The sequence below is a fragment of the Hyperoodon ampullatus genome (genome assembly GCF_949752795.1).
Source record: "Hyperoodon ampullatus genome assembly, chromosome: 18".
NCBI classification, from domain to species: domain Eukaryota; kingdom Metazoa; phylum Chordata; class Mammalia; order Artiodactyla; family Ziphiidae; genus Hyperoodon; species Hyperoodon ampullatus.
This window is the reverse complement of record NC_136931.1, coordinates 40,411,818-40,438,881: the sequence shown is the minus strand read 5'-3', so window position 1 is coordinate 40,438,881 and position 27,064 is coordinate 40,411,818. Positions and strand designations below refer to the sequence as shown.

General features: G+C 50.1%; 1 pseudogene across 1 annotated transcript; it reads left to right on the top strand.

The window, feature by feature from the left end:
* LOC307066833 (zinc finger protein 541-like) lies at window positions 1-27,064 on the top strand (annotated as a pseudogene). The gene is made up of 16 exons: window positions 1-106; window positions 311-572; window positions 2,138-4,006; window positions 5,760-5,818; window positions 6,026-6,185; window positions 7,403-7,733; window positions 13,233-13,296; window positions 13,889-14,031; window positions 14,437-14,540; window positions 15,778-15,853; window positions 16,412-16,500; window positions 19,992-20,132; window positions 20,316-20,496; window positions 20,614-20,721; window positions 24,406-24,647; window positions 27,027-27,064. The product of its transcript is annotated as a zinc finger protein 541-like (transcript).

Sequence of the window (27,064 nt, the reverse complement as noted above, 5' to 3'; positions counted from 1 at the left end):
ATGAAGTCCTGCCTGTCCAGTCACTCTGTCCTGGAAGCACTCAGACTGTTGCTGTCCCCTCCCTTACCCCCCAAGTGTGGCTTCAAGATTGGGTGCTGCCCTGGAGGTGTGGCTTGACCAGGGTCCCTTCTCCCCCTCACCTGGTGCTAAGCCTCGTCTTCTCTGCGAGTGAAGCTGCTGAAGTTGGGGTTCTCGGCCAACTCCCTGAGTTGGACTCAGCTGCTGAAGTTGGTCCGAGGGTGGTAGAGTACTTCCGCCCGGGCTCCGATGTCCCCGGATGTCATAACCTGTGCTTTCTCCCTCTGTCTAGACCTGGGGCTAGGCGTGGTCAAGGTGCCCAAAGAGGCTAACGAAGGGGGCAGGGCCACGTCTGGGAGCACAAGGAAAGGAAAGCGGCCGCACAGGTCCCCTCAGAACCCACTCCTGGACTGCAGCCTCTGCGGGAAGGTGTTCAGCATTGCCAGTTCTCTCAGCAAGCACTACGTAACCCACAGCCAGGAGAGGAGTCTGGTCGGGATGTCTGTTCAGGGGGCTGCTGGGGGCTGGGCGTGTTCCCGGTTCTTTTGCCTCCCGTACCATCCACCTGCACCGCCCCCCACCGTCGGGTGTCCCAGGTGTGTGCGACCTGTGCTCCTACCACGGCCAGTGTTTGGGGGGGGCAGGGCCTACACTGCCCCGGACAGCCCGCCCTCCCCAGCCTCCAGATTCACTCCAGTGAGGAGAGCGCCGCTGCGATTTTCAGACAGGACCCATGTGCTTTAAAAACACACTCCAGAGGCAATTTTGTCATGGAGGGAGTTGGGCTAACTGTGTAGAGAAAGTTTCAGAGTCCCTGGTAGGTGTCTGAGCAGAACAGATATGCACTCCATGAGGAATATATGTTGGGATAACACCAGGGCGTGAGGGGTTCTGAAATGCCTGTTTCTAGAACATGGCAATGGAGTGTTCACTCTCTTTTTTCCTGTTTAAATTCCCTTTTATTAACTCGATTTTTTTTCAAAACTTGACTTTAAAAAGCAAGCTCAGTGTAAGAGGAGCAGAATTCCGTTTGTTCTTCATGTCTTAGAAATGATAAGTTTTCTTGCTGCCGAGGGAGGAGAGACAGACTTTCAAACTGAGAGACTCGTAAGTGGGAGAGGACGATCCCTTGCATGTTTACAGCTCGCCCAGCCTTTACTGAGGCTTCGATGGATCCCGCTTTCATTGTATCCTCTCCCCTCTCGCCATTAAGGATGGGAAATGATTTACTCCTGTCACAAGCTGGTAACAGTTAGGGCTAGAAAGTGGGTCTCCGGATGCCCTCTCTGCTGCTTCCCTCAGATGGAGGCCAAGGGTCCACGTTTGGGAAAGGGTTTCATTATTTACTGGGTTCCATTGATTAGAACCATCCGGAGTAGGATTGTTGGGAACCCAGAGGGTGATTTACCCATTTGTTTATATTTATAACATATTAATGCAGGTATAAGTATGATGTAAATATAATACATACTTGCATTCGTTGATATTTGCAGAAATTATAGGCAAATTTGGCTTTTTGTTGTTGTTGCTGTCGGGCTCCCAGGTAGCTGTCTAGAGGACTCCTGTGGGAAGGCAAAGACTCCTTTGTTCAAAGAAGGATCATCCCCAAGTTAGCATTTCCTCAAGTGCGTTCTCAGAACTCTGGTTCTCTGGTTCTCAGGGATGCTAAACGGGTCTATTTAAAAAAATGGTTTTGTGGGCAAATAAGTTTGAGAGACATGGAAAGTTCAACAGATCTCTCTTTATCTGCTCTGTGGCTTTTCAGTTTGCTACTAGGAACCTCCAAGAAGTAAAGAGTGTTTTTTCCAAACTTATTTGCCAGCTGAGCCCAAGTCCTCAGGGAGCAACTCTGGAGACTGGTGTTCCTTAGGAACCCACTTTGGGGAACTCTGACTTGGCTCCCACTGATTTTTTTAATCTCAGATTAGGGGTTTGCTTAGGGGTGAGGGCAAGAGCTCCCCCTTCCAGACGTCTTTGGCCGTAGCAGGGGTCTTTCCTCATAGGGTCTGAGCACAGTTTCTGAGTTGCGATACTGCTGCCCCCTGGGGACACGCCTGGGTTCCTGCAGTGGGTGACCCACCCCGAGACACCCACTAACTTTCTCCTCATGTGATGCCAGGACCGGGCACATGCTCACCAACCAGAAGACCAAGCCCTTTGTGTGCCTTGAGCAGGGCTGCAGCAAGAGGTACTGCGACTACCGCTCCATGCGTCGGCACTATGAGGTCCAGCACGGCCTGTGCATCCTCAAGGAGGCCCCCCCGGAGGAGGAGCCCTGCGGGAACTCACCCCACGCGCACGAGTTTGCCAACCAGCCCGCACCCGCGAGCCTGTGGTCCCTAGTGCCCCCGGAAGCCCCATTCCCCAGCTCCCTCTTGCCCAACCGAGATCTCCTGTGCTGTATCGGGAACAGCATCGTCTGCCAGAAGATCCCTTCTCCCAGGCCAGCCCCGGGAGGGCCTTCAGACAGCGGCGAAGGGAGGATCACGGCCTGTTCCTCCCTGCCCTCGTCAGGGTCCTCCTTCTGGGGCCCAGCCAGCACCCCGGCGGCCCCAGGAGCCCTGGGCACTGAGGTTCCCGAGGAGCCCCGGCCCCCACGGAAGGAGCCTGCCATGGACGTGTTCACAGCCATCCGCTCAGGGGCAGCGGAGAACAGCGGCCCCGACCCAGCCGAGCCGGAGCTGCCGCTGCTCCAGCCCCCATCATCCCTGGAGGGCTGGCCCGAGGGCGCTCCCCTGCCCGCCTGCCTGCCTCTGTTCCATTGCCAGACGGTCCCCGCCAGTTCCCAGCCATCAGACCACAGTTTCCAGTGGCTCCGAAACCTGTCGGGCTGCCCTAAGAGCAAAGGAAACAGTATGTTTGTCATCCACAAGCCCTCTGAAGTGCCGTCCCAGGAGGGCTCCGGGCCTGCCCCGGGCTCAGCAGCGACTTCCCTGCGGGGGAGCCCTCACCCAGCTGGGGCACCGGTGTGGAGGGCACGCCGCCCTTCCCTCCCACGCTCCTGAAGGCACCGGGGGAAGCCTCGGGTGACCCCAGATATGCCAGCACCAGCGGGGAAGAGGACTCCTGGGCTTCCAAGAAGAGCAAGTTCGACTGCGACTCCTTCTCGTGGCAGAACCCTGGTGAGCCTGGACCCCAGAACGGCCCAAAGTCCAGCGGCCTCCCGTCGGATGCCACGCCGCTCTTCCGGCAGCTGTTCCTGAGGTTTCAGGAGTCTCTGGTGAGCCACGAGCAGATGCAGGTGTTCCAGATGATCACCAAGTCCCAGCGGATCTTCTCCCACACCCAGGTGGCTGCCGCCTCCTCCCAGCTTCCCACACCCGACGGCAAGCAAGTTGCCCTGAAGTCACTGCAGGGGCCGTGGCCACGGCAGCCCCCACCTATGGCGCCCACTGTTGACTCTCTCCATGCTGGCCCCGTGAACCCTGAGCCAGAGGGATCCCTAGCCCGCAGGAGAAAATCCACACCCTCTTTCCCCACAGAGGCCTCCCCCAGCAGCGTGAGGCAGGACACAAAGGGAAGACCAAAAGTGGCTGCTGCTCCACCTGCCCTCACAGCGTCGTCCCTGGACCCTCCTGGGAAGCCAGACATCTCCTCTCTGGCCAAGCAGTTGAGATCCTCGAAAGGGACCTTGGACCTGGGGGACATCTCCCCCGGGAGCCTGTGTCAGACCCAGTTAGGAGGGGAGGAGCCATCCAGAGCCCACCTCCCAGGGAAGCAGGCCCAGGCTGAGAATGGCACGGCTTCCGGGGCCACAAAAGGTGGAGAGGGCCCGGCCTGCTCCTGGGGCGGAGGCTACAGGCTCTTCTCTGGCAACTCCAGGGCCCAGCCCTTTTCAGACTTCGAGAAGGAGAAGGTAAAAATGGATATGTGCTGTGCGGCTTCTCCAAGCCAGGTAGCCATGGCCTCCTTCTCGTCGTCAGCCAGGCCTCCAGCGGATGCCCCCTGGGACTCCAAGTCCAAGCTGACGATATTCAACAGGATCCAGGTACCAGGGCCCTCTCACGGGACCTAACCATGCGGGAGGCAGAGTGTCGTCCTTACCTGTGTCCGTGTTTCTGACTTGTCCAGGCACTGTATTTAACCTCAGCAAATCGTCAGATGCAGTTTGTTTACAGAGGGGGGATTGAAGGTCCAGAGGGGTGATGGTTCCTCCCATCACCCTCCGCCCTGCAACACACACACACAAAACAGAACAGGGCTTTAGAGTTGTCAGAGACACTTTGCGTCATGTTTCTTCACTAAACTTTTTCTATTTGCTTTCTTTCTGCCTTTCGCTTCCTTTTGGATTTGCCTCCTTCTCTTCTTCAGAGCATGTAAAGGCAGAGCTCCTTTGCCCTTGATATTTGTACGTGAAATTCTGTGTCTATTCTGGTTGTGAATCACAGGTCCACAAGTCCGACTTGGCCCCTGCTGCAGGCCTGGCGCCGGTCCGCCCTTGTGGAGCAGCTTGGGTCCTCCCACATCGTGCCCACGACGTCCTGGGTGCAGAGAGCTCGGCCACGTCTCTTCATGATGCTCCGAGGTCCAGCATCCTTCCTGTCACACCACAGCTACCTCCACGTCTTATTTTTTTTAATAGCTTTAATATTCACGTGCCATCTAATTCGCCATCTTGAAGTGCAGTGGTTTTTTGTCTGTTTACAAAGTCATGCACCCATCGCCACTCTTTGCCAAAACACTTTCATCACCGCAGAAAGAAACCCCACACCCTTGGTTGTCACCCACAATCTCTCCATCCCTCCCAGCCCCTGGCAACCATGCATCTACCTTCTGTCTCCATGGATTTGCCTATTCTGAACACTTCATGTGATTGGAATCATAACGCTGTGTGGCCTTTTGTGTCTTTTGCTTCTTTCACTTCCCATGATGTTCTCAGAGCTCCTCTGTGCTGTAGCACAGGTCAGAACTTCAGTCCTTTTTATCGCTGGTAACTTGTCCATTGTATGGATACACCATATTTTATTTATCCATTCATCAACTGATAGATATTTGGGTTGTTTTCACTTCTTGGCCATTGTGATAACGCTGCTATGAACATTTGTGTACAGATTATTGTTTAGACATATGTTTTCATTTCTCTTGTAAAATACCTAGGAGGGGAATTGCTGGGCTCTAGGGTAATTCTATTGGAGGAAGTGCCAGACTTTTCCAAAAAGCTGTGCTGTTTTATATTCCTACCCAGAGTGTATGAGGCCTGCGGTTTCTCTGCATCCTCACCAACACTTGTTATTGTCCAGTTGGTTCTTTTGATTACAGCCACCTTAGTGGGTGGGAAATGATAATTTTATTATGGTTTAATTTGCATTTCCCCGATGGCTAATAATCCTGAGCATCTTTTAATGTGTTTATTGGCCATTTGTATATCCTCTTTGGATAAGTGTCTCTTCAGAGTCTTTGCCCATTTTTAAATTGGGTTGTGATTTTATTTTTGAGCTGTGAGAGTTCATTATGTATCACAGATACAGAAATCTACATAGTCCCTTATCAGATACATGATTTGCACTTCTTTCTCTTATTCTGTGTTTTCACTTCTTGATGCTGTCCTTTGAAGCACAGAAGTTGTAAGTTTTGATGAAGTCCAATACGTCTGTCTTTTGTTTGGTTTTGGAGTCATCCAAGAAACCACTGCTTACTCCAGGGTCACCAAGAATTATACCTGTGTTTTCTTCCAAGTCTTATAGTTTTCACTCTTGCATCTCATTTCTGATATGTTGGCTCAGATGTATTTTCGTCTTCAGGGTGGAAATATCTACCGGCTCCCCCACCCGATGAAGGAGGAGAACATGGCGTGTGGCTGGTAAGTTCCGAAGCCCCTCGGGAATCCTCTGGTGGCTTTGATGTGCTGGCCCTGGGTGAGCGAGCTCTGAATGCTTCACTCCTGAAGGGGTGAGCACCAGGCCACAGAGAATCGGGGGCATCATCTCCATTTCTTTAGGGTTCGTCCAAAGCTGTCAGAGGATCAGTGTTTGGGGACGGAGTCCCATTCTCCCTTTCTTCCCCACAGGAACCAGCACAATGGTGGTCCCACAGACTGGGCAGAGCCAAGGAGCACTTACATCTGCAAGAATTGCAGCCAGATGTTTTATACCGAGAGAGGGCTGAGCAGCCACATGTGTTTTCACAGCGACCAGTGGCCGTCGCCTCGAGGGAAGCAGGAGCCGCAGGTGAAGGGGCTCGAAGCTGCCATTCATCTCAGGATGGAGCCGCCCTCCTGCGGGGAGCCTGGCTGGGGGCCGGGAGTCAGGGCTGTGCTGCTCTGGAGGGGCCCCTTGCTCCCTACGTACTGTGTCTCTTAAAGGGCTGGCTCTTCTCTGTGTGTAGTTGTGTGGCATGGAGTATTGCAAGCCACCAAGACAGGTGCTGAGGCCGGAGGGGGACAGGCAGAGTTCCCCGAGAGCCAGGAAGTCCTTGGACAACATGACCGCATCCCCTTTGGTGGTCCCTGTGTCGGTGCCTGTGGCTCCAGCGAACCATCCTCCGGGGAGCAAGGTGGGTGCACTTCCTTCCAGCTGCTTTCCAGCTGCCAGTGGGAGCTGTGAGAAAAGCCCCCAAATCCTGACTCCAGAAGAGCTTGATTTGCGTGTTCATTCATCCATTCAACCTCCAGTGAACTTCCTTTGTGTCTGGCCCTGTGCTGGGCAGGGCTGGGGACACTGCAGCGACCACAGCAGGCTTGTCCCCGTATCCTGGGGCTCCCAGCCCAGCGGAGTAGATAGACCCATCCCCGGACGCTGACCACCCAGAACGGGCCGGGCTGAGAGAGGGAGCTGTAGGAGCCCCGAGGGCACCAGAGACCCTGCCTGAGGAAGGGGGTGTTGCAGCTGAGAGCTGGAGGATGAGGAGGGGTAAGATGGGCAGAGAGGAGGGGAGATTGCGTGGAGGTAAGAGAGAGTGTAGCAAGCTCAAGCCGTCGTCTCTTCAGCCTGTGCTGGAAGACCCCACCTGGAGACGTTCATGCTGGACTCGGGTACGGGATGCATGGAGCCCACTGCTTGTCTCCCAGGAGCTGCTGTGATTTTGAGGGCAACAGGTTTTCCTTTTGTCATGCTGTTGCATCCGTCTGGCCCCCACACTTTAAGTGCCAGTCACTTTAACAACGGACATGAATTTCCAAAATGGTTTGAATGAGGGCCTCTCCTTGGGAGGTATGTGTGCCTGAGAAGGCCCCAGCCTCAAATATCGCCCGGCTTAGGGTCTGGAGTCTGGCTCAGGCGTGGTGGCCCTGCCCGGCTTCCTGCGCTGAGGACTCTTTGCACGGCCATGCTGGGTGTGCGTCTGGCTGGTCAGTACCCTTTCCCACTCTCAGGCCATCTTGAGGACTGAGCTGTGGGGCCGGTGGCCTCAGGTGACCCTTGTGTTTCTGAAGTCTCTTCTTCTCCGGGGACAGGAGAAGGACGGGGAAGAGAGAGACAGCAAGGAGAGCAGCCAACACAGGAAGCGGAAGAGGAAGAAGCTCCGACGGCCCAAGGCACTGCTCATCCCTCCTCCGCCCTCCATGTCTGGGGAGCCGGGCCCGGGAGGATGCCGCCAGAGCTGCCTGTGCTCGCCCGTGTTCCTGGTGGACCTCCTCCTGAAGGGACTGTCCCAGTGCCCTGCCTACACGCCACCCCCGATGCTCAGCCCCATCCGGGAGGGCTCTGGGCTGTATTTCAACACTCTCTGTTCCACATCTGCCCGGGCCCGTCCCGACAGGCACATCAGTGCCATGCTTGGTGAGTGAGCTTGATCACCCCATGATAGGCCTGCGGGGGGCCAGACCCCCGCCCCCTGTAGAATTTGGTCCAGCCATTCCCTCTGGCCTAAGCTTGGGTGTGGTCTGGTGGTCCTGTTGCTGTTCAGAACTATCCCAGGACCACCTGGGACCAGCAGCCTTCTGGGTGCTTATAATTTTGTAGCCAGAAAGAAAATAGACTCAATTTAGCCTAACCACCATTCTGCCTGCCCTTTCGAGTAATTGTTTAAATAGCTTTATTGAGATATAATTCACATGCCATATGAATCACCCATTTAAAGTGTACAGTGATTTCTTAGTGTATTCTTAGGATTGTACACCCATCCCACAATCTAATTCTAGAGCATTTTCATCACCCCAGATGATTATATCCACGAGCGGTTACACACAGGCCCTGTAGCCCCCAGCTCCTCTGCCCTGGGCAACCACCAGTCTACCAACCTACTTTTTCTATGGGTCTCCCTATTCTGGACATTTCATATAATTGGGATCATACAATATGTGACATTCTGTGTGTAGTTTGTTCACTTAGAATAATGTTGTCAAGGTTCATCCATGTTGTACTATGCATCAGTGCTTCATTTCTTTTTATGGATGAATGATATTCCATTCTCTGGAGAGACAACATTTTATTTATCCATTCATCAGTTGAGGGGCATTTGGGTTGTTTTCGTCCTTTGGCTATTGCAAATAGTGCTGTTAAGAACATTTATGTATAAGTTGTTTTTGGACATAAGTCCTCATTTCTCTTGGGTATACAGCTCAGAGTGGAATGCTGGGTCAAAGGGTAACTATGTCTCACCGTTTAAGGAACTGCCGGACTGTTTTCCAAAATGGCCGGGTCATTTTAAATTTCCACCAGCATTGTATGAAAGTTCCAGTATCTCCACATCCTTGCTAACACTTCTTATCTGTCTTTTTCATTATAACCATCCTAGTGGGTGTAAAGTGGTAGCTCATTGTGGGGTGTTTGTTTGTTTTGCGGTACGTGGGCCTCTCAGTGTTTGTGGCCTCGCCCGTTGTGGAGCACAGGCTCCGGATGCGCAGGCTCAGTGACCATGGCTCTCGGGCCCAGCCGCACCGCAACAAGCGGGATCCTCCTGGACCGGGGCACGAACCTGCGTCCCCTGCATCGGCAGGCGGACTCTCAACCACTGCACCACCAGGGAAGCCCCCTCATTGTGGTTTTTTTTTTTTTTTTTGCGTTACGCGGGCCTCTCACTGTTGTGGCCTCCCCCGTTGCGGAGCGCAGGCTCCGGACGCGCAGGCTCAGCAGCCATGGCTCACGGGCCCAGCCGCTCTGCGGCATGTGGGATCTTCCCAGACCGGGGCACGAACCCGTGTCCCCTGCATCGGCAGGCGGACTCTCAACCACTGTGCCACCTGGAAAGCCCATGTGGTTTTGATTTACATTTCCCTGATGGCTAACGATGTTGAGAATCTTTCCATGTGCTTATTATCCATTTGTATATCTTCTCGGGAGAAATGTCTGTTCAGATCCTTTGCCCATTTTTTAAATTGAATTCTTATCTTTTTATTATTGCGCTGTCTCAGTTCCTTATATAGTCTGGATGCAAGCCCCTTATCAGATATATGATTTGCAAATTCTCTCCCATTTTGTGGGTTGTCCTTTCATTTTATTTATGATATGGTTTGCAGTACACAATTTTTAATTTTGATGAAGTCCAACTTATTCTTAGGCCTGCGATCAATCTTTAGTTAACTTTTATATACTGTATGAGGTAGGAGTCCAAATTTATTCTTTTGCATGTATGTATCAGTTCTTCCAGCACTTGAAAATACTGTTCTTTTCTCATTGAATAGTCTTGGTACTTTGTTTTGTTTTGTTTTCTTTTGCGGTCCACGGGCCTCTCACTGTTGTGGCCTCTCCCGTTGCGGGGCACAGGCTCCGGACGCGCAGGCTCAGTGGCCATGGCTCACGGACCCAGCCGCTCCATGGCATGTGGGATCTTCCCAGGCCGTGGCACGAACCCATGTCCCCTGCATCGCCAGGCAGACTCTCAACCACTGCGCCACCAGGGAAGCCCTGTCTTGGTACCTTTGTGGAAAATCAGTTGACCATAAATGATTTGAGATTTTTCTTCTTCTTTTTTTTTTTTTGCGGTATGGACCCAGCTGCTCTGCGGCATGTGGGATCTTCCCGGACCGGGGCACGAACCCATGTCCCCTGCACTAGCAGGCGGACTTAACCACTGCGCCACCAGGGAAGGCCCTCTTCTTTTTTAATACAGGCATTTTACAGCTATAGATTTCCTTCTGAACATTGCTTTAGCTACATTTTGTAAGTTTAATATGTTGTGTTTTTATATTCATTCAGCTAAAGTATTTTCTAATTTATCATTCCACTTCTTGTTTAATACACTGACTATTAAACAGTGTGTTGCTTAATTTTCACATATTTGTGAATTTTCCAAATTGCTGCCTTTTATTGATTTGTAATCTAATTCTTCTAACTCTTCTAACCCTTCTAACTCTTTTGCTATTATATGTGAGAGAACCAGTAATACCTTACTGGTCATGTTTATTGCTTTATATAATTTTATTTCGTGTAAAAACACTGAGCGGATAAAGGAAAGCAAGCATGATTTATAGAGGTTGTTATATTAACCTTCTTATTTACCATTTCTGATCTCTTCATTTATTCTTGTGGATTTGAGTTACTGAGGTGATATTCCTTTACTCCAATGCAGCTGTGCTCCTTGTGCAGTTACTGTCACATATATTATATTTCTGTATGTTACAGGCCCACAATACATATTGTTTTATGCAGGTATTTTTAAGGCCATTAAGAAAAGAAAAGAAATATGTAATCATACTGATTTTTATAGTTACCCATATTTAATAGCGCTTCGCTTTTTTTTTTTTTTTTTTTTGTTTGGATTCAAGTTACCATCTGATGTCATTTGCTTTCAATCTGAAGGACTTTCTTTAGTATCTATTTTTATTAGGGATATATAATTCACATACCATACAATTCATCCCTTTAAAGTATAGAATTCAATGTTTTTTAGTATATTCACAGAGCTGTGCAACCATCACTACCATCAGTTTTCAGAAATTTTCATCATCCCCGAAAGAAGCCCTGTACTTATTAGCAGTCCCTCCTTTCCATCCTCCCCATCCCCAGCCATGGGTAACGACTAATCTACTTTGTCTCTATCGATTACGCTATTCTGCATATTTCCTATGAGTGGAATCATACAATATGTGGTCCTTTATGAATGCCTTCTTTTAGTTAGCATGATGTTTTTAGGTTTCATCCACGTTGCACTATGTATCAGTACTTTGTTGCATTTTGCGGGCTGAATAATATTTCACCTTCAATATTTCTTGTAAGACAGGTCTGCCAGCAACAGGTATCCTCAGTTTTTATTTATCTGGGAGTGTCTTTATTTTACCTTCATTTTTGCAAGATAATTTGCTGAATATAAGATACTTGGTTAACACTTTTTTACTTTCAGTAATTTGAATATATTATCCCATTGCCTTGTAACCTACATCGTTTCTGTTAAGAAGTTAGCTGTTAATTTTACTGTAGTGCCCTTGTATGTAACAAATTGTTTTTCCCTTTTTGCTTTCAAGATCTTATCTTTATTTTTGCTTTCCACATTTTGCCTATGTTATGTCTGGATGTAGAGCTCTTTGTGTTTAATCTTTCTTGGAGTTTGTAGAGTTTGCTGGATATACATATTGTTTTTCATCAACGTTGGGAAATTTTCAGCCATTAATACTTTAAATATTCTGTCCCTTTCTCCCCTCTTTCTGGTACTCCCACTACATATATATTGTTGCATTTAATGACATCTCACATTTCTCTGAGGCTCTCTTCACTTTCCTATATTTTTTTCTCTCTGTTCATCAGATTTCATAGTCTCCATTGTTCTATCTTCAGGTTTGCTGATCACTTCTTCTGCCAGCTGAGATCTTCTGTTGAGCCTTATTTTGGTTATTGTACTTTTTTAACCCCTGAATTATTTCCATTTGATTCTTCTTTTTTTTGGCTGCATCGCACAGCATGCAGGATCTTACTTCCTCGACTAGGGATCAAACCCGTGCTCGCTGCAGTGGAAGCGTGGAGTCTTAACCACTGGACCGCCAGGGAAGTCCACATTTGTTTCTTTTTAAAATATAATTTCCATCTCTTGATGGCATTTTCTCTTTGATGAGAAATTTTTATTTTATCTTACTTTAATTCCTTAAGCATGGGAGCCAGGGGAAGAAGAAGCCCCCATCTCCTTGGCTGCACCTACCTGGGTAGAGCTTCCGTTACAAAGAGCTGGGGGCTAGGTGGGTAAGGGAGTGGGCCATGGCTCCAGTGCCACAGACTCTCACTGTTCTTCCCAAGATTTAGTAGATTTTCTTGAATGAGTATTTCTTAAAATGCTGTATGCCTTTAGGACAACTTGCAGAGACTTTAGCTTACTGTTCTTTTTTTTTTTTTTTTAATGATTTTTGTAAGTAAATTTGTTGTTTTGCCGAGTTCCTTACTCTACTTTTTCAGAAGTATTATCCCCCTTCCATGCAATCTTTTTATTTTATTTTATTGTGATGTGAACAGTTAATCTGTGATCTGCCCTTTTAACAAATATTTAAGTGTGCAATACATTATTGTTGACTATAGGCACAATGTTATACAGCAGATTTCTAGAGCTTGATTAATTGAAACTTTATGCCCATTGATTAGTAACCTCCCATTTCCCACTGCCCCAACCCCTGGTAACCCCTATTCCACTCTTTGATTCTATCAATATGAATTCAACTACTTTAGATACGTTATATAAGTGGAGTCATGCAGTATTTCTCTTTCTGTGACTGGCTTATGTCACTTAGTATAATGTCCTCAATGGTCATCCATGTTGTTGCATATTGCAGAATTTCCTTTTAAGGCTAAATGGTATTTCATTGTATGTTTATGTCACATTTCCTTTATGTGCTCATCTGTCAGTGGACATTTAGGTTGTTTCCACATCTTGGCTATTATGAATGGTGCTGGAGTGAACGTGGGAGTTCAGATATCTTTTTGAGGTCTTGACTGCAGTTCTTTTGGATGAATACCCAGAAGTGGGTTTGCTGCATGATATGGTAGTTCTACTTTTAATGTTTGAGGAAACTCCATACCATGCAATCTTTTTTTTCTAATTTTCAATTTTATATTGGATTAGAGTTGATTTACAATGTGTTAGTTTCAGGTATACAGCAAAGTGATTTTGTTATACATATTCACATATCTATTCTTTTTTAGATTCTTTTCCCATATAGGTTATTACAGAGCATTGAGTATAGTTCCCTGTGCTATACAGTAGGTCCTTGTTGATTATCTATTTTATATACAGTAGTGTGTGTATACCATGCAATCTTGAAGAGCCTGCTTTTAGCTACTCTGGAAAGGCAGGCAAAAAGGGCCTCATGGGTCAGTTGTAGCCAGTCTTCTTGAGGCTCTTCTTTGGGTGTTTTCCAGATCACATGGACGGCTCTTTTGGCATCAATGTGGTGAAGGACAACAGCAAGATCAGCACTGAACCGTGAGTTGGAACAGACTTAGAACTTGAGGGTCCTTGCAATGTGGGGATGCTTTTACCCTCCTTGCATTCCAGTGTCGGTTTTTCCCAAGGGAGCCTGCATCACGGGAAAGTCAGGTCTAGACCCAGAACCTGTCTAGCAGAGACGTGGTGGATTTTTCCAGGTGTTTCCCCAATATTCCTTCTGTCCAGACATACCATAGTTGGATCTCTGGGGACAGAATGCCCAGCACCCTGGGGTTCTAGATAGAATTGGTGATGGCGCAGTGAGATACTGTTTTGTAGCTTGGATGTTACCTTGGATACAGAAGAATGCCAGGTATCAGCACATACCTCCCCTGTCCTAGACCCCAAACGCCTGAAGCCAGAAATCTGGCGATAAAGCCAATTGGAGGAAGGAAGGAAGTATCCCTCAAGAGGTCTCTGGAATACCTGCGCGTGTCTACTGGGCTGATGAGCACTCCCTGTGTCTGAGAGATGGCCAAAAGGTGGGTTCCACAGCCCTGCAGAGCAGGGCTCACCGCACATCTCTCTTGTATTTCCCATCTTGGTCACACACATGTCTTTTATGTCCATGTGTGTGGCCTCATTTCAGACACATCAACATAGGAAGCCGGTTTCAGGCTGAGATCCCAGAACTCCAGGACAGATCCCTGTCTGGAAGTGACGAGCATGTAGCTATTTTGGTCTGGAAGCCATGGAGAGATGTGATGACCAACCCGAAGACGCAGGATAGAGGTGGCTGAGACTTTGGGGCCAGGTTCCCGAGGGCCCTCCTCCATGTCCAAGGGGTTTCTCCTCCCAGTTCTCACCTTGACCAAGAAACAGTGATCCCCAGGCGGGCGTGGGGTGGGCAGAGCTGGCCTTCAGTGCAGGACTGCTTTGCTGTGCTGCAGTCCCTTGCCCCACCTCTCCTCTCACCCAGTAGCTGGCCAGGCCATCCAGAGCAGGTGCCAGGAGCAGGGTTTCTGCCCGTCCTCCTTGTCACTCCCTTCCCTCAGCCTGCTTGTAACAGAGAGGTGAGGGAGATGGTGACAGGAGCCCCCCGCCCCATCTGTGCTGTTGGGGAGGTTTCCTCTCTGGCACTTGCTGACCCTCTGTGTCTCCTCTCCTTCCCGCTGCCGGGCTGCCTGCTGGAAACAGTGACCGAGCTCTTCAACGTGGCCTGCTCCAGCGTGATGCCGAGCAGGGGCACCAACCTGGAGCTCGCTCTGCACTGTCTGCATGAAGCCCAGGGCAACATCCAGGTGAGGTGCAGGTGAGGGGGGGCTCAGAGGAGCTGTGGGAAGCTCTCTGCTCTCTTAGGGCCAGGGGCTCTAGGCGCAAGACACGTGCCTTCTACTTGGGGCTTTACAGCTCACGAGAACCAAAGGCTGGCCACACACCCTTCTCCCTGGTCGCTTTGGGACTGGTGGTGTCCTTTTGAACGTAGGAGAAATGCAAACATACGGGCTCAATCAGTTATTTATCTGGGGTGACAGCAGAGCACCAGGGTTCCTCCAGCGTTACCTCATCTCAGAGCAGCACTGGGGAGGCGGTGCCTAGCAGAACCAACTCAGGGCCTGCATTATCTGGTTTACTTAGTGAACATTCACTTTTTGATTAAAAATGGTGTATGAAAACCTCTGATGCAAGAGAAATGCCTCTGCCTTCTCCAAGGACCCTCCTCACAATCCTGAAGTTTAGCAAATGAAGAAGTCCAACTGTGTGTAGTGGGAGAGGACGTCACGTCACCCGAGTTGGAGACCCTAGAGTCAGGGCTACATGGTGCTTTTTCTCAAGCTGAGAGGCAGTGGCTGGCACGTGGTGGGTGCTCAGCAGAGTAATCAGCACACATTTACTGGGTCCTCCTGACACCTGGTGATGTCATGGTATCAGGCTGGGGCCAGCTCAGGGGCCCATTCTTGGTTTAATGCTCTGCTGCCACCATCTTGAAATTCTTAATAGTTTCTGAGCACAGGGCCCCGTGTTTCCATTTTGCGCTGGGTCCTGCAAACTGCATAGCTAGTCCTGACCAGGGTTACGCTGTTGAGCAAGACAAATGCCCTCTCTTTGCAGGGCTTACATTTTAGGAGAGTGAACACATGAAATACATTTTTTTAAAGTGATAGATAATGATTAGTCCTATGAGGAACATAACATGGGGTAGGGCGGGGGCAGTGCCACTCCAAATGCTGCTCCCTGAAGAAATAAGGAGCTTGTGCCAGAATAAGTCCACACACTGTTTCGTCATCAAGTAAATCTTGCTATGAAAAAGGTAACGTCAGCTGCACTCAACAGTCTGCTTAGTGCCGTAGGCAATGTGTCCCAAGTGGTTCACAGCTGGTGGCCGGTCCACAGACCGACCACACTTTGAGTCGCCCTGGGGTAGGGGTGGCTTTAGGGAGGGCTGCACATATTTTCTGAATGAATGAAAGAATGAAGGCGGGCCTCTACCTCACCTTCCCTCCCTCAGAGAGTTGCCCACCACTCCTCTCGTTCCAGGTTGCCCTGGAGACCCTCTTACTGAGAGGACCCCAGAAGCCACGGACTCACCCTCTCGCCAACTATCACTACAGAGGTAACGAGCGTGGCTGCCCGCGTGGTTTTGGCCTGGCTGAGGCCCCTGCGAGCCAGTCAGTTTCCATGGCAAGCTCTGCACGCGCCTCCCGGAGTTCTCTTGGGGCCTACACCTGCCCTCCCAGAAGGGCTCGTCCTCTCTGGGGGACTCAGTGGGTGCTGTTCTCTAGTTGGATCCAACCTTCCCCTTTCCACTGGTTCCCTCGTGGGCTCTTCCTGGCCAGGAAGGGGGTGCCAGGTTGGGGTGGGCTCAGGTTTCCCAGTTGAGCACTCCAGCCTTGGAGTCAGGCAATCAGCGGCCCACGCCTGCCCTTGGCAAGTCTCTTAACCAGAGGAAGCCTCAAGTTGCTGCACCTGTCAAGTGGGGATGGTAAGAGCCCCTACCTGCTAAGGTTTTTGTGAGGATTGTGTGAGATAAAGCAAGTAAGGGGCTTAGCAGAAATCTTGGCATATAATTGGCACTCGGTGGCCTGAAAAAGGAGGGGAGTCTGCACTTCAGCCGTGGCTGTGGTCCCAGAAGGAGAAACAGCCTTCCTCCTCTTGGCTGTTTCTCCAATAGGTTCGTACATCTGGACCTCCATGGAGAAGAGGCTCTTTAAGAAGGCGTTCTGTGCCTACAAGAAGGACTTCTACTTGATACACAAGATGGTAAGGCGAACATGGCAGGCTGGTATAGGCAAGGCTCCTTCACACGGCCGAGGCGCTAGAACTGCAGGGCCTGTCAAGGGCGATACTCTGCTCATGCTGTGAACAGTTGACAACTGAAATGCCATTGCTTTGAACAACCCCAAACAGTACAGAAATGAATCCCATGTTCAAAATAAAGCCCTCCAGGCCCCTCCCCACAATCCTACTTCTGATTGATAACCTGACAGGTATTGACTGCCCATACGGATTTTACACACCTATATGCACTTTCTCAAAAAAGGATGACATCATATACTTAATATCCTGCTGATTATTTTGCTGTTTTTTTAACTTGATGTACGCAAAATTGCACATAATCAAAGTGTAAGATTTAATGTTTTTGACATACTTATACACTTGTAAGACCACCACCATGATCAAGATAATGAAAATATCTGTCACCCCCAAAAGTTCCTTCCTGCCCCTTTGCAACCCTTCCTTCCTTCCACCCGGGTCCCTAGTCAAGTCTTGTCTACTTTCTGTCACTCTAAATTAGTTTGCATTTTCTAGAGGTTTATATAAATGGAATAATCGTACAGCATGTGATCTGCTTTGTCTGGCTTCTTACACTCAACCTAATGATTTTGAGATTCATCTATGTTGTCGTGTGTACCCATACTTCATCCCTTTACTGTTGAGGAGTATACCACTGTGTGGACGGACCACTGTTCATTTAATCATCCACCTGTTGGTGGTTTCCAGTTACTGATGACTACAGATAAAGCTGCTCTGCACATTTACATACAAGTCTTTGTACGGACATGTAGTGGGTTTTTTGTGTTTTTTTGCGGACACGGGGTTGGGATTATAAATACCTAGGAGGGGAATGAGGGTAACTTATAGTAGATATATGTTTAACGTTTTAAGAAATTGCCAAACTGTCTTCCAAAGTGTCTATACCACTTCCCATTCCCACCAGCAGGTTATGAAAGGTCCAGTTGCTCCACACCCTCGTCGACACTTGGTATGCTAAGTCTCTTTAATTTTAGCCATTCTATTGAGTGTACAGTAGCATCTGACTCCATTTTCCTAATGACTAATGATGCTGAGCATCTTTGTATTTTTTTGCTATATGTGCACCTTCTCTGGTGAGCTGTCTGTTCATATCTTTTGCCTCTGTTTTTATTGGAGTGTCTGTGTTTTTATTGAGCTGTAGGAGTTCTTATTTTGTTCTGAACACCAGTCCTTTATCCAGATATATGCTTTGGAAATATTTTCTCCCAATATGCCATTTGTCAGTCTCCTAACAGTGTCTTTTGAAGAAAAGTTTTAAATTTTGCTTAAGCATAACTTACTAGTTTCTCTTTTATAGATTGTGCTTCTCGTGTTGTATCTAAGAAATCTTTGCCTATCCCAAATTCACAAAGATTTTCCCCTATGTTTTCTTCTGGAGGTTTTATAGTTTTAGGTTTTATTTCTAGATTCATGATCCATTTTCAGTTTATTTTTGTATGGGGTGCGAGGTGAGTTCATTTTTGCATATGGATATTTATTCCAATACCTTTTGTTGGAAAGACCATACTTTCTCCACTCAGTTGCTTTTGTACCTTTGTTAAATATCAGTTGGCCATATATATATGCATCTACTTCTGGACCCTGTATTCTGTTCCATTGATCTGTTTGTCTTTTATTAAGCTATTCCCATACTGTCTTTATTACTGTAGCTTTATTCTAAGTCTTGAAATTAGAAAATGTTAGTCCTTCACCTTTGTTATTCTTTTTCAAAGTTATTTTTTGTATTCTAGATCATTTTTAATTCCCTATGAATTTTAGAAATAACTTGTCAATTTCAAAATAAAAATTCCTGCTAGGAACTTGATTGGTACTGTTTTTGACTCTATAGGTCAACTGGGGAGAGTTGTTACCTTAACAATATTGAGTCTTCTGACTCGTGAACAGGGTATATCTATTTCAATCTTTAATTTTTCAGCAATGTTTTGAAGTTTTTAGTGTACAGTTGTTGCATACTTTTTGTCAGATTTATTCCTAAGCGCTTGGTTTTTTTCTCTTTTGTTTTTGTTTTTTTTTTTTGCGGTGCGCGGGCCTCTCACAATTGTGGCCTCTCCCGCCGCGGAGCACAGGCTCTGGACGCGCAGGCCCAGCGGCCATGGCTCACGGGCCCCGCCGCTCCATGGCACGTGGGATCCCTCCAGGACCGTTGCACGAACTCGTGTCCCTTGCATCGGCAGGCGGACTCTCAACCACTGCGCCACCAGGGAAGCCCAGTACTTGTATTTTTTATGATGTTATAGAGTTCTTTTTTATTTCAGTTTCCAATGGTTTGTTGCTAGTATGTATAGAAATAAAATTGATTTTTATATTGATCTTGTCTTCTGAAATGTTGCCAAACTAACTTACTAGTTTTGGTAACTTTTTTGTGGATGCCACTGAATTTTCTACATAGACAGTCATATCATCTGTAAATAAAGACACTTTATTTCTTCCTTTCCAACCTGGATGCCTTTACTTTTTTTCTTGCCTTTTTGCACTCTAGAACCACCAGTACAGTATTGAGTAGAAGTGGTGAGAGTGGAAATCTTTGTGTTGTTCATGATATTTGAGGGGAAACCACTCCACCGTTAGCTGTAGGGATTTTGTAGGTATCATTTATCATGTTGAAGAGAAGTTCCTTGTATTTCTATTTTGCTGAGAGTTTCCATCAGGAATGGACATTGGATTGTATCAAATGCTTTTTCTGCACCTATCAAGATGCTCATATGATTTTTCTTTTTTAAGTTTAATATGATGAAGTACATTGATTTTAGATTGTTAAACCAACCTCACGTTTCTGGGATGAGCTCCACTTAGTCATGGTATATTGTCCTTTATATATATATATATACATATATATATTGTTGGATTCTGTTCGTTAAAGTTTTGTTTCAAAATTTTCATCTATGTTCATGAGGGACATTGGTGTGTAGCCTTCTTTCCTTGTAATATCTTTGTCTGGCTTTGGTATCAGAGAAATGTTGAACTTATGGACTGAGTTGGGAAGTATTCCTTCCTCTTCAGTTTTTTGGAGGGCTCTGCCTAGCTGTCGCATAAGGTTGTGAGGTATCCACCATGTAAGGACACTCTGCTTTAATTAGTCCCTATCAGTAGACATGTGGCTCCACATGATGTCACAGTGAGTGTCCTCATGTGTACCTTTGTGTGCGTTTTCCTGGAGAGAAGCCTTCCTGGGCCAGTCTTGTTGCTCAGAGCGTGCAGAGATTAGATGGTGTTGACTCTGGTGGCTTCTCTCTGAACTCCTTCATCCCCAGGAGGACTTTGTGATTCTCTGTCCCCAGTAGCAGAGGAGCATACCAAGCCGTAGGGGAGAGACGTTTCAGGAGGGCTTTCAAAAAGTGGCGGCTGGCCCCATGGGGAGGGGATTTAGGGCGTCAAGGCCATCCTCACTGCTACTCCTGAGGCACTGTCCTTAGCCGGTTTCTGTCTTCCTCCACTAGGTCCAGACAAAAACAGTAGCCCAGTGTGTCGAGTTCTACTACATGCAGAAGAAAATGATGGAGTTTGACTGCGGCCGAGCCCCAGTGCCGGAAAAGAGGGTCAAGAGAGAGCTGGGTGAAGCAGACAGGACAGAAGCGAAGGTAGAGGGTCTCGGGGTAGGGCTTCAGGAGTTCAGCACGGATCTGGATGCCCGGTGCTCATCCAAGCTGGGTGGCGGTGGGGGGGTGCACCCCGCGACGTCTGGACGCTCTGGACACCTGCTTCTCCCTTAGAAGGGCGGCGGGGCCGTCAGCATCCTTTCATCACCTCTGCCCCCTCTGCAGGTCACTCGTAGCCCTCGGAGGAAACGCAGCCACCGTCCAACCCCCAAATTACAAAGGACTACTGAGAGTTACAGGAGGGAGTCCATCCCCAACTCCAGCCCAAACAGCAGCTCGAAGTGGACCCCTGAGCTGCCGGGGAGCAGCAAGGGCCAGGGCTCTTTCCCTGCCGGGAGTGTGAGAGGTACCGCCCCTTCCCTGGACGTTCCCACACCGCCTGCCCTCAGCGCTCTGGGGTGCCCCCCTCAGGGCTACCCGCCTCCCCCTGCTCTGACCCCTGTGTCCTCTGGTGCCTCCTCAGGGTGTTTGGCAAGATCAAGGGTCGGAATGCCCACATGAAGTGGCACCGGCTTCAGGACCACGTGGATCCCACCGTCAGGGCAAGGTGGCCCGTGGAGCCCTTCCAACTGTAGGAGGAGAAGGGCGAGCTAGGGGCTGGCATCAGCCCTCTGCGTGGGCAGCGAGTTGGGACGGGCACCTCCAGGCCTGTTGCATCTCTCTTGTTAAGTTGTTTTTGTACATTTCTCCTTGTATATATTATTAAACTGGTTTCTAAAGCAGCTGTCTTCTGGCTTCCCTGCCTGTTGATCCAGCGAAGGCTTTTGAGCCCCTGCCGCTCCCAGAAGCCACAGTGACTGAGTCCCTGCCCTGGAGGAGCCTCATACATTAATGCAGCCAGCATTTATCAAGCACCTGCTGTAGCTGTGCCAGACAATGCCCAGTCCACGTGATGGGGACCTAGTGATGGAGGGACAGGCCCCTCCCCCTCACAGAGCTTACATTTTAGGAGCGGGAAGGTAGCAGTGATAAAGCAGCAAAAAGGTGAGTTTAGATATCTATAGTGCATATGCTGTTGGCCATAATAACAGAGGAGTCAGCGTAGGTTTAAGCTCTCAGTACACGTGGTGGTGCCAGTGGCTCCACGGTGAAGTCAAGGCCGGCCAGCAGTGGCCAGCGTCTGCAAGTCGGCTGCAGCAGCAGCAGCAAGAATCCACTCTTGTACGCCGAGCACCCAAACCTTCAGAGGGTACAGGGCAGAGAGCAGCTCCCTCCCTTCCTTGTTCCCCTTTTTAAAAGTGAGGAAAGCTTGTAGCAGCGCCCCACAGAACGCCCCTCACGTCTCCTCGGCCAGAACTGTAGCTCGTGCTCTTTCTAAACTGATCGTGGCAGTGGAAAGGGAAGTGGCCACCGTTATCCCGGACCCTCAAGATTTGTCTCCAGGACAAAAGCATAAGTTGTGTTCCCCCCAGTTCCAGGAGTGGGGAGAACCCGTGTGCTCCCTCAAATTTGTTGTCACCCGATCCAAACTGGAATCCCATTTGCCAGGAAAAGAAGAGGAAGCAGAAATGGCCACTGGGGAGTCAGACCTTGTGTCCACCACAAAGTGACATGAGGAAAGTACAGCAGGGGGCCAAGTCCGAGGGAGTGACGGAGTGGCAGACTTTGGCAGGTGGATGGCGCGGGGGTGGGAAGCCACACTGAGGATGCTGCTGAGGCTGAGACCCACTTCCAGGCCCCGGTGAGGCAAAGCACAGACTCTGCCACGGGAACCAGGGGAGGCTGTGCAAAGCTCTAGCTGCTGTGTGGGGGCCGTGGGCGGCAAGACGGGAATCCTGGAGAGTAGCTGGAAGGCTCTCAGCCGAGATGGTGGCCTGGGCTGGAGGAGCAGTGAAGAGGCCAGAAGCGCAAGGATTAGAGATCATGTTAGAAGTAAATTCAGACTTGCTGATGGGTCTCACGTCACAGGGAGAGCTGGTAAGGAAAAGGACAGATGGAGGTTGGTAGGGCAGGTTGGGGTTTGAGCAACTGAGTAGATGCTGTTAACTGAGATGAGGAAGAGGGACACATCAGAGGATTGATGGCTTAAAGGCGTGATTGTGTCTGTAACTGTGTGCTGCCTTCGGAGGGACTGGCTAGGGGAGCAGGGCAAACGGTGGTGTCAGGAGGCTTCACAGAAGGGCCAGGTTGCAGCTCAGTACATCTGAAAAGACGGGGAGGGAGGAGGAGCAGAGGAGGAAGTTGAGTTGGAAGCGGTGCGGGCACTGTGGTTGGGGAAAGGACTCTGGCATCAAATGAACCAGAACTTACAGCCTGGCTCTTCTTCCTTCTTTGCCACCTTGGGCAAGTCATTTTCCCTGTTTTGAGTCTCAGTTTTCGCATTCTGTAACTGAGATGGAAAACGCCTACCCCCAATATATCTGGTTTGTTTGTTTGTTTTTAATGCCCTTTAACTTTTTGTTGTTGTTGTTGTTTTGCTGTGTTGGTTCTTCGTTTCTGTGCAATTGCTTTCTCTAGTTGCGGGGAGCGGGGGCCACTCTTCATCGCGGTGCGCGGGCCTCTCACCGTCACGGCCTCTCGTCGCGGAGCACAAGCTCCAGATGCGCAGCCTCAGTAGTTGTGGCTCAGGGGCCTATTTGCTCTGCGACATGTGGGATCTTCCCAGACCAGGGCTCTGCATCGGCAGGCAGACTCCCAACCACTGCACCACCAAGGAAGTCCGGAACGTGATTTTACTTAAATGCTTTCCGGGATGGCAATCCAGGTCACGAGTGTGTAATGTATACATGCATTTTAGAGCAAATATTCCACAAGTAATAATTATGCCAAGGGCATGGAAAACCCACTGATACTTGACCAGGCAATGGATCAAAACCTGTAGTTCAGGGGCTTCTGTGGTGGCACAGTGGTTACGAATTGCCTGCCAATGCAGGGGACACGGGTTCGAGCCCTGGTCCGGGAAGATCCCACATGCCGCGGAGCAACTAAGCCCATGCGCCACTAGTGAGCCTGCGCTCTAGCGCCTGCAAGCCACAACTACTGAAGCCCGCACGCCTAGAGCCCATGCTCTGCAACAAGAGAAGCCACTGCCACGAGAAGCCCGCGCACTGCAACGAAGAGTAGCCCCCACTCGCCGCAACTAGAGAAAGCCCATGCACAGCAATGAAGACCCAATGCAGCCAAAAATAAATAAATAAAATAAATAAAATTAAAAAAAAATAACAACACCTGTAGTTTGAAAGATTCTGAGTTAATCCTCGTGGAGGGCTCAGAGCAGTACGTGGCTCTTGGCTGGCACGTGAGAAACATCATCTATCGTTGTTACCGTCATTATTACTGTCCATGTTGTCGTTAATAACAGCTCAGTGAGGTGGGCACTGCTCCCTCCTTGCCTCCCAAACCGGGGAAAGGGGTCACCCTGCTGCTGAGTGGAGGGCAGTGCCTGGCAGGATGGGGCTCCGGCTCAGCCCCCAACCAAGGACCAGGCAGTTCTGAGTTCCTAACCGCTAAATGGCCATAACCAAACCCGCCTCCTAGGACAGTCGTGACGTTCACTGACGTCACGTACAGGAGGTGCTGAGAACCTGACCAGGGACGTTATGGGCATTAAGAGGATGGCACGGGTAAGAATAATGCACATTGTTACTGGTCCGTAAATGTAATAACATGAACATAATGTGTATTTGTTGGGTTCTGGATTTAGTCATTTATATTATGCCAGATAAATTATTTGGAATGCTACTGTGGTTGTTGTGAGGACTAAATAAAAATTACTGTAAAGGGCCTGGCATATGAGAGGTATTTGGTAACTGATAGTTATGTTAATGAAGAGGGAGGAGGGGGGAGTGGGAGGGAGAGAGAAGAGGGGGGAGGAGGAAAAAGGAGGGGGAGGGATGGGGAGCGAAGCGGGGAGGGGAGAGGCCACAGAAGAGGAAGAAGAGGGAGGGACGACTGGCACTGAGTAGTGGGCCCGGCACACAGTAGGTGCTCAATAAAAGTCCACTGTGTTCCCCGCTCTGGGCTTTGCTCATCACCCCTGCGTTCATCTTCCAGGTGGAGACTGAGGTCCACAGCAGTCGATCCCCTTCCCCCAGGTCACACACCCCACCCATGGCTGGGCCGGGACAGGACCCCCCAGCGCCCCCGCCCTGCCCACTGTGAACTCCAGAGCCAGCCTCTGCCTCTGTTCCAGCTCTGTAGCAGCTGCCCTCCAAGGCCAGGGACTCAGGACCACACCTCCTTCTCTGAGGGGCCGGAGGGCACAGCTGGGGGTCCAGCAGCTCCGGCCTCACCTCCACCCCACACTGCTCCTCAGTGACTGCCCCCTGCCCCCCTCCCGGCAAAGTGCCTCAGGGGACGAGTGTGACCTCTTCTCCCCTCCCCCACTGGCTGCCACCACAGGCGACTTGGGTGATGCCTGGAGCCCACGGCCTTCCCCGAGCCCCCGGGCTACTTACCCCAGGACCTTCATAGAAGGCACTTTGGGCCTCCCCGGGATTATCCAGGAGCTCATCACTGTCAAGCTGCAACAAGACCTGCCCCCACCCAAGGTCAAAGGTCAGCTGGGCAGTGGGCCAGCCCACCTCTAGAACAAAAACCAATTGAGGGTTACATGGGACAAAAAGACAAAGACGAGGTGGGGGGGTTGCGGGGGGAGATTCGAGGGGTACAGGAAACTCCGCCTCCAGAAAAGTCGCCCCAAAGAAAGGGGCTTGGCTGCAAGATTAAAACGCGAGGCAACCCCAGCACTGAGTCCGAGCCTCTCCTGACATGCCTGCCTTGAACTCTAGAATCCTGCCTCCGTGGCTTTGCTCAAGCGTCTTTGGTAACACATCTGGCAGGGCCTGTCACATTTGTCACCTCCTCCCGACAACTGTCCGTCCCTTCCTACTAAGTCACTCCTTCCACTGCCCAGCCCAAGCACCCGGCACGCCCTGCCACCCGGGCGCCTAACGTGCGTGCTGTTCCCGTGTCTCGGAGCACAGGGACCTGTCTCGTTCCTGTAGACATAGGCAATGTCTACAACAGGCCCTAAGCGCCCAATGAATGGTTGTCCACAGCCAAGCCTCCCCAGTTTCTCTGTCCAGCTGATCTTTTTCCAGAACCCCAGACTGGTATATCCAATAGCCGCCCTTGGACTTCTGGAATCCACCTCGAACTCCCAGTCTCAGAGAACGGTACCACCACCCACTCAGCTGCTCAGGTCAAGTCCAGGAGGCATTCTGGATGCTCTTTCTTCCTCACCGACTAAGCCACCAGCAAGTCTAGTGATTCTGCCTCCCAGACAGATCCCAGAGCCAGCGTCTGGTACCTCCTCCCGTGCCTGCCCTGGGGCCCAGGCCACCAACTTCTGCTCCGCACTCGCCTCCGCTCCACAGATTATTTGATACATCCCCTTTCAAGGAGCAGAGCCCCGTTCCCTCCCTGTGAGTGTGGGCGGGCTTAGTGACTCGCTTCTAGTAAATGCAGTATGACGGAAGTGACAGTGTGCGACTTTGGAGACTAGGTCATAAAAGGCACTGAGCTTCCTCCTGCCTCTCTCCCTTGGGTCACTTGCTCTGGGGGAACCAGCTGCCATGCTGTGAGGACACTCAAGCAATCCTAGGGGGAGGCCCACATGGTGAGGAGCTGAGGCCTCCAGCCAACTGCCACGGCAGTGAGTCATTGTGGAGGCACATCCTCCAGCCCCAGACAAGCCCTCAGATGACAGTGGCTCCAGGCAACATCCTGATTGCTACTCAGGGGAGACACTGAGCTAGACACCCAGCTAAGCACTCCCCAGTTCCTGACCCTCAGAAACTGAGAGCTCTAACAAATGTTGTTTTAAGTCACTAAGTGATGGGATAACTTGTTATGCAGCTGTAGGTGACTGATACAGCTCCTCATGGCTCAACAGACATCCACTCGCCCCCACTTTGTTCCATTCTCTGGAGGGCAAACGGAATGTGGCATTCTCCTGCTTAATAACCCGTCAGAATTGCCTGTCACGTTCAGAATAAAGTCTGAACTCCTCGATCAAGTCCTCCAAGCCCTTCATGACCTGGTGATTTTTGTCCACTCCAGTCTTACCACCTTCTAGTTTCCCCTTCATTCCGGCCCCACTGGCCTTCTTTCTCAAACTTTCCAACCTTCCTACCTGTCCTTTCCCTGCCCAGAGCGCCATGGCCACCTCCCTTTGATCCTTCAGGTTCACACCAGCTAGAGAAGCCCCTGCTTCCGCCTCCCATTCATTTTCTTTTAAACCTCTTTTGTTGTGCAAGTGACATTATTATTTCTTATGCTGCTCTGCATGGTGCTTTCCACCATCACCTTTATTAGCTCTCGGTTGCTTTCTTTACCAAGGAAATGTGTATGGAGTGAGGGCAGGGATTTGCCATCTCTTTCACTCTCTGCCATAACCCTGGGGCCTGGCTCATGGAAGGCAAGGGGCAGATGTCTACTGAATCAGCGGGGAGTGTCTCTCAGCTCCCAATTCCACAGGCCCCTGCCCTGGGGATGCTTCTCCCTGCCCCAGCACTCACCTTCTCAGATCCATGTAAGAAGTCATAGAGGGCCTGAGGGTCACTGAAAGAGAGAAGGGGAGAGACATTTGAGGAGATGAGGGACAGGGGAGGGGAGGGAGAGGGTGGGGGAGGGTGGGGTGTGGAGCCCATTACTCACCAAATCACGTCTAGTAAGCATCTCCCATCCTCATCATTCATCGCCACTGGACGGGGCGGGGCGGGAAGAGGGCAAGGGAGACAAGTTAGATGTCGGCAGCGTGCCAGGACCCTCCCTGCAAGGACCATTCCCTGGGGCCAAGACCCCTGGAGGGGTCAGGGTTTCTGTCCCCTTAAGTCTAGGGGCATGGGTAGGGGTGGGGCAGGTGCCCTCCGTACCAGAGCCTCCTGATCAGAGACAGACAGCTGCCTTTTCCTCCTCCCTCTCTCTCCCCAGCATCTGATGACAATGGTGATGACATCAACCCAGACTGA